The sequence below is a fragment of the Arachis hypogaea genome, chromosome 17, assembly GCF_003086295.3.
Source record: "Arachis hypogaea cultivar Tifrunner chromosome 17, arahy.Tifrunner.gnm2.J5K5, whole genome shotgun sequence".
Classification (NCBI taxonomy): Eukaryota; Viridiplantae; Streptophyta; class Magnoliopsida; order Fabales; family Fabaceae; genus Arachis; species Arachis hypogaea.
This window is the reverse complement of record NC_092052.1, coordinates 108563138-108569312: the sequence shown is the minus strand read 5'-3', so window position 1 is coordinate 108569312 and position 6175 is coordinate 108563138. Positions and strand designations below refer to the sequence as shown.

Below are 6175 nucleotides of genomic sequence, written 5' to 3'. Positions count from 1 at the left end.
GATATGAAAAGATAGTTACCTCCGGTTGGGTTGCCTCCCAACAAGCGCTCTTTTATTGTCACTAGCTTGACATCCTCTATGCTTGCTCAGCTCAGATTCTGAGCTTCCTTCTCCTTGTCCCATTGTCCTCCTAAGTGAGGCTCTGCTCTGTGATGCTCATCCTGGATGAGTGATTCTTTTCCTTTAGCCCTCTTCTCACCCATTTCTGCGAGGTTCTTAGCCAGTTGTTGCATTTGCTTCTCAATTCTTCTGACTGAGGCTTCCTGGTTCTTCATTGTCACCTCTTGGTGTTTCATCATTCTCTCTATTAAGATCTCCATATTGGTGATCCTCTGAGAGTCTTGTGAGATTGGTTGGTTGTGGGGTGTTGGGGGTTGGAAGGGTGGGTAGTGTGGTGGTATGTAGTGATTGTTGTTGGTATGGTGGTGTTTTTGCAGGTTTGGAAAATTGGGGTTGTTGTAGTTGAAGTCCCTTTGTTCCTGATGTTGAGATTCCCTCATTCTTAGATAAGAATGTGGCTTCCATGGTGGAAATTGTGCATTCACTGTAGTAGAATGTAGAAAATCAATTTGTCTAGCTATTGACTCGAATTGTTGCTGAGTTTGCTGGTGTAGCTGTTTGTTTTGATTCATGACTGCCTTCACTCCTTCAAGATTCATTACTTCCTTTTCTGAAATTGCATTCTGTGGTGTCTCAAATGAGTGTTGGTTATTGGCTCTTTTGTCATTGAACTCTGCAGTTCCTTAGCCGGTTGTTGTTGCTTTGAGTAGGCCATCTAAGAAGTAATCTACCGCTCTTCTTGTTTCTGAGGTTAATCCTTCATAGAACGCTTGGAAACCCACTTTGTCACTTGCTTTCTTGTATCTTTCCCATGCTTTGAACAATGGTTCTTCCTCTCCTTGTATGAATGGATGTATTCCCTCTTTCATCTTGATGTTTTGTTGGGATGAGGAGAATTTGGCTAGAAACTTGGCAACCAAATCATCCCAACTAGTGATACTTCCTTGGGGAAAGGTTTCAAGCCATTGTGCCGCTTCATCCTTCAGTGAGAAAGGGAATAACAAGAGCTTATAGGTATCATGATTTACACTATCGAGATTGATAGCACCACAAGTCCTCAGAAAAATGGATAGGTGCTGTTTAGGATCCTCCAATGGATTTCCACCATAGGAACAATTGTTCTTGATTAGTGTAATGAGTTGCGGCTTCATGTTGTGGTGTTCTTCTTTCTCAGAAACTCCTTCTTCAATGATATCCTTCCCTCTGGTCTCTCTTCTTTCCTGTGACATATAAATCAACAAACGGAACACACAGTGGTACTCTTGAAAATTGAGTGTAGTCAGTTGAGACAAAACTTCAAACAGTTAGTGGGTTAGTCAAAATTAAAGAAAAAGTGCTTGATCTAAACTACCACCTCACTTAATCATTGTCAATCTATTTCAATCCCCAGCAACGGCGCCAAAAACTTGATGTGTATTTTTGGAAAACGAATTCCAAACACACAATCTAACCGGCAAGTGCACCGGGTCGCATCAAGTAATAATAACTCACGTGAGTGAGGTCGATCCCACAGGGATTGAAGGATTGAGCAATTTTAGTTTAGTGGTTGGTTTAGTCAAGCGAATCAAGTATTGGTTGGGTGATTTGTGATTGCAGAAACTAAATTGCTTGAAATGTAAAGGGAGAGGGGTAGATTGCAGAAAATTAAAGAGAAAAAAAAGTAAATAAGCTGAATCTTAAAGAACAAGTAATGTAAATTACAGAAACTTAGATTGCAAGAAATGTAAATGGCTGAATCTTAAAGTGCAAGAAATGTAAATTACTTGAATTATAAAGGGAATTGGGAAGTGGGTTTGCAGAATTTAAACAAGGAAAAGTAAATTGCACTAAACTGAAAAGTAGAAGAAGAATTGAATTGAACCGGATCTAAAACGGAAATGTAAATGAACTTGAAAAAACGTTAAACAGAGAATCTAAAATGAAAACTCCAGATCTCAGGATCCAAGAGACTAGATAATCGAGTCTAGATCTCAATGCCTTCCTAGATCCAAATGTAGAATTCAATTGCAAGAAATAAAGAAAAGTAAATTGCAGAATGAATAGAAGAAGAGGCAATTAACAGAAATTGAAATTCAATTATGCAGAAAATTAAACAAGATCCCAACGTGAGATTGAAACAGAAGTTCTTCAATTCTTCACCCAAGATCCAAAGCAAGAAAAGTAAAGAGTGTTGAGCAAGAACAAGGAAGAAGAGAGATCAATTCTCCTTCCTAATTCTCTTGATTTCTAAAGCAACAATTCAAAAATGTAAAGGTGAGCTCTCTACTGTAAGTATGTAAAAATTCTCCCAGGAAGCTCCCTGAAAACTTAAATCCTAAGCTATTTATACACTTTCTTCAAATGGTCTTCAAGCCTTGAATTGGGCCTTTGCTCTTGATGGAATTGGGTTGATAAAAGCCTCTGTTGATTGGTCTTGGAGTTGGAGAGAAACCCATTGTGAACCGGGCCATGAATCATAAAAGCTTGAGTCAAAGTTTGAGGCAAACTTTGGCTCAAGCTTTTCATATCAGCTGCCCCCTTTTGCTGCTACCAACGTTTGGGCTAAAGTTTGAGGTCAAACTTTGAGCCAAACGTTGGGCCTTCTTGTATGCCTTGTGGCACCAACGTTTGCCAAAAAGCTTGAGGCAAACGTTGGCGCAAACCTTTGCTCTCCTGGGTGTGTTGATGGTGGCGCCAACGTTTGCCAAAAAGCTTGAGGCAAACGTTGGCGCAAGCTTTTTCTCCCCTGGGTATGTTGGTGTGGCGCCAACGTTTGCCAAAAAGCTTGAGGCAAACGTTGGCGCAAGCTTTTCTCCTCCAGGGTGTTGGTGTGTGGCGCCAACGTTTGTCAAAAAGCTTGAGGCAAACGTTGGCGCAAGCTTTTGCTCCATCCAATGTGAATTCACTCTTCCAAAAGTTTGAGCTAAAGTTTGAGGCAAGCTTTTGCTCAAGCTTTTTGTTCTCTCTTGCTCCTTGCCCTTTCTTCTTTCTTCAACCTTCTTCAAATCTCTTTTGTCCTATCATCAATCAATCAAACACATCAAAGCTATGCTCAAAATCATGAGTTTGTTATTCTTTCATAATATATGACAATTATAGCACAAAATCTCATGAAATTGCATTAGTTCATCCATGGTTGATTGAATCAAAGGAAATATGAAATTCTACCCAATTGGCTTACTTATGGCTCAAGAAAGTGCATAAAAACAATTGAAAACAAAAGAAAAAGACTAGTGAAACTAGGCTAAGATGACTTGTCATCATAGGACATGTTCATGCATTCAATAATTTAATCATATGCATTGAGAAAAACCAAAGAAAAAAATCATAAAAAAAATGAAAAAGAGAAAAAGAAAAGAAAAAATGCAAATAAGAAAAAGGGGACAAAATCCCCAAAGTAAATGTTGGTAGCAATGTATATGAATTGTACTCAAATCAGGATGCATAAATATATGAAAAACATGGTTAATGGATAGTTAGATGTGGTGTTATGATTACATGGATTGTCTAAAGTTAGGTGGAAAGTTTAAGTTAATTAAGGATTCAGATTTTAGTCCACTTGGCCAAATACAATCCTACCTTGACCCTAACCCCATTACAACCCTTAAAAGACCTCTTGATATGTGTATCTGTGCATTAAATTTATGTTGATTGTTAGATGAAGAGAAAGCCTTAGAAAGCAAGATTAGTAGAGAATTGAGAGAATCGAACCTTAAACACATGAGTGATTAGAGTGTATACACTACCAGTGAGGATTCGATGCTCAATTCCGTGTTCCCTGCTTTCATGAGCTATTTTCTTCTTGCAAGTCTATTTGTACTTCATTTTCATGATTTGAATTAGTGAAATCCAGTTCATATTTATTCTTGGAGAATTTATTTACTTTAAAACCAAGTAGGTAGAAATATTTTGCATGTACTTAGATTCATATAGATAGGTTGCATTTCATACCATTCCTCTTCATTCTTTATAGTTTCTCTTGAGCTTAGCATGAGGACATGATAATGTTTAAGTGTGGGGAGGTTGATAAACCACTATTTTATGGTTTATCTTGTGCTCAATCGAGTGGATTTTATCAACTCTTTACCCACTTATTCATAATATTTGCATGGTTTTATATTTCCTTCCTGATTTTGTGCTATGATTGAAAATATGCTTCTTTGATCTTATATTTGCTTATTATTAATCTTATCTTATTACCATTAGATACCTTGATATGTGTGTTAAGTGATTTCAGAGATTACAGGGCAGGAATGGCTCAGAGGATGGAAAGGAAGCATGCAAAAGTGGAAGGAATACAAGAAGTTGAAGGAACTGCAAAGCTGTCAGCCTGACCCTCTTGCACTCAAACGGCTATAACTTTAGCTACAGAGGTCCAAACGACGCGGTTCTAGTTGCGTTAGAAAGCTAACGTCCGGGGCTTTGATTTGATATATATATGCCATAGTTGCCCTGACGCTAGGTGACGCGACCGCGTGCTTCATGCGGCCGCGTCGCAGTGACGAAAAAGCAGCTTGTTTGAATTCGCAACCAGCGAATTCTGGGCTATTTCTGACCCAGTTTATGACCTAGAAAACACAGATTAGAGGCTATAAAGTGGGGGAATGCATCCATTCATAAAGAGGCTTTCACATTCACAATCTTAGGAGTAGATGTAGTTTTTAGAGAAAGAGGTTCTCTCCTCTCTCTTAGGATTAGGATTTAGGACTTCTCTTAAAGGAATTAGGATTTCTTCTTCTCAATTTCCAGATTTAATATTCCTTTTATATTTTTATTCTACTGCTTTTATTCATATCTATACTTTATGTTGCCAAATTGGCTTATGAACTCTTCATGTTAGATTATAATTTCTCTTATTAATGTTATTTGAGGTATTTCAATTTATGATTGCTTTCTTTAATTTATGTTATTGTTGCTTTACATCTGAAGGCATTTTTATTCCAGCAAATTTACTTTTTCCCTTTTGGTCTTGGTTAAGAAAGCAGTAACTCAGGAGTTATCTTAGCTCAACGTAATTGATAACTGTTATCTTTGCTAATTGAACTGAACTTCAATAATCCCAACCTTTTCTTAGGAAATAAATAGGATTCGAAGATCAAACTAATTAGTCCCTTGACTTTCCTTTTGCTTTAGTAAAGGTCAACTAAGTGGAATTAAGATTCAACTTTCATTATTATTGATAAGGATAACTAAGTCTGGACTTCCAATTTCTCATACCTTGCCAAAAGTTTATTTTACAGTTATTTATTTATTTTTAATTGCCATTTAAATTATTTGTCATACTTATTCCTCACTCTCAACCCCGATTTACAACTTTATAGCCAATAATAAGAACATACTTCCCTGCAGTTCCTTGAGAAGACGACCCGAGGTTTGAATACTCAGTTATCAATTTCAAAGGGGTTTGTTACTTGTGACAACCAAAACGTTTGTACGAAGGGATTTCTGTCGGTTTAGAGACTATATCTACAACGCGACTGTTTTTATGAAATTCTTTACTGGCAAAAGTTCCTCTCATCAAGTGTACATGAACTGGTTATTTGCAACCATGTCAATGAGTTCCTGAGCTTCTGCAGGCATTTTCTTTAGGTGAATGGATCTACCTGCAAAATGGTCTAATGACATCTTAGATAATTCAGACAGACCATCATAGAATATATCCAAGATGGTCCATTCTGAAAGCATGTCAGAAGGTCACTTTTTAGTCAGTTGCTTATATCTCTCCCAAGCTTCATAGAGGCATTCACCTTCTTTCTGTTTGAAGGTTTGAACATCCACTCTAAGCTTGCTAAGCTTTTGAGGAGGAAAGAACTTGGCTAAGAAAACCGTGACCAGCTTATCCCAAGAGTTCATGCTATCTTTAGGTTGAGAGTCCAACCATATTCTAGCTCTGTCTCTTACAGCAAACGGGAAAAGCATAAGCCTGTAGACCTCGGGATCAACCCCATTGGTCTTAACAGTATCACAGATTTGCAAGAATTCAGTTAAGAACTAAAAAGGATCTTCTGATGGAAGTCCATGAAACTTGCAGTTCTGTTGCATCAGAGAAACTAATTGAGGCTTTAGCTCAAAATTGTTTGCTCCAATGGCAGGGATTGAGATGCTTCTTCCATGTAAATTGGAATTTGGTGCAGTA

At 37.7% G+C, this 6175-nt stretch overlaps 1 non-coding gene across 1 annotated transcript; it reads left to right on the top strand.

The window, feature by feature from the left end:
* The first annotated feature begins 5718 nt into the window (after positions 1-5718).
* Positions 5719-5826, top strand: LOC112767594 (small nucleolar RNA R71). Its single transcript, XR_003185036.1, has one exon. It is a non-coding gene; the product is annotated as a small nucleolar RNA R71 (small nucleolar RNA).
* The last annotated feature ends 349 nt before the right edge of the window (positions 5827-6175 follow it).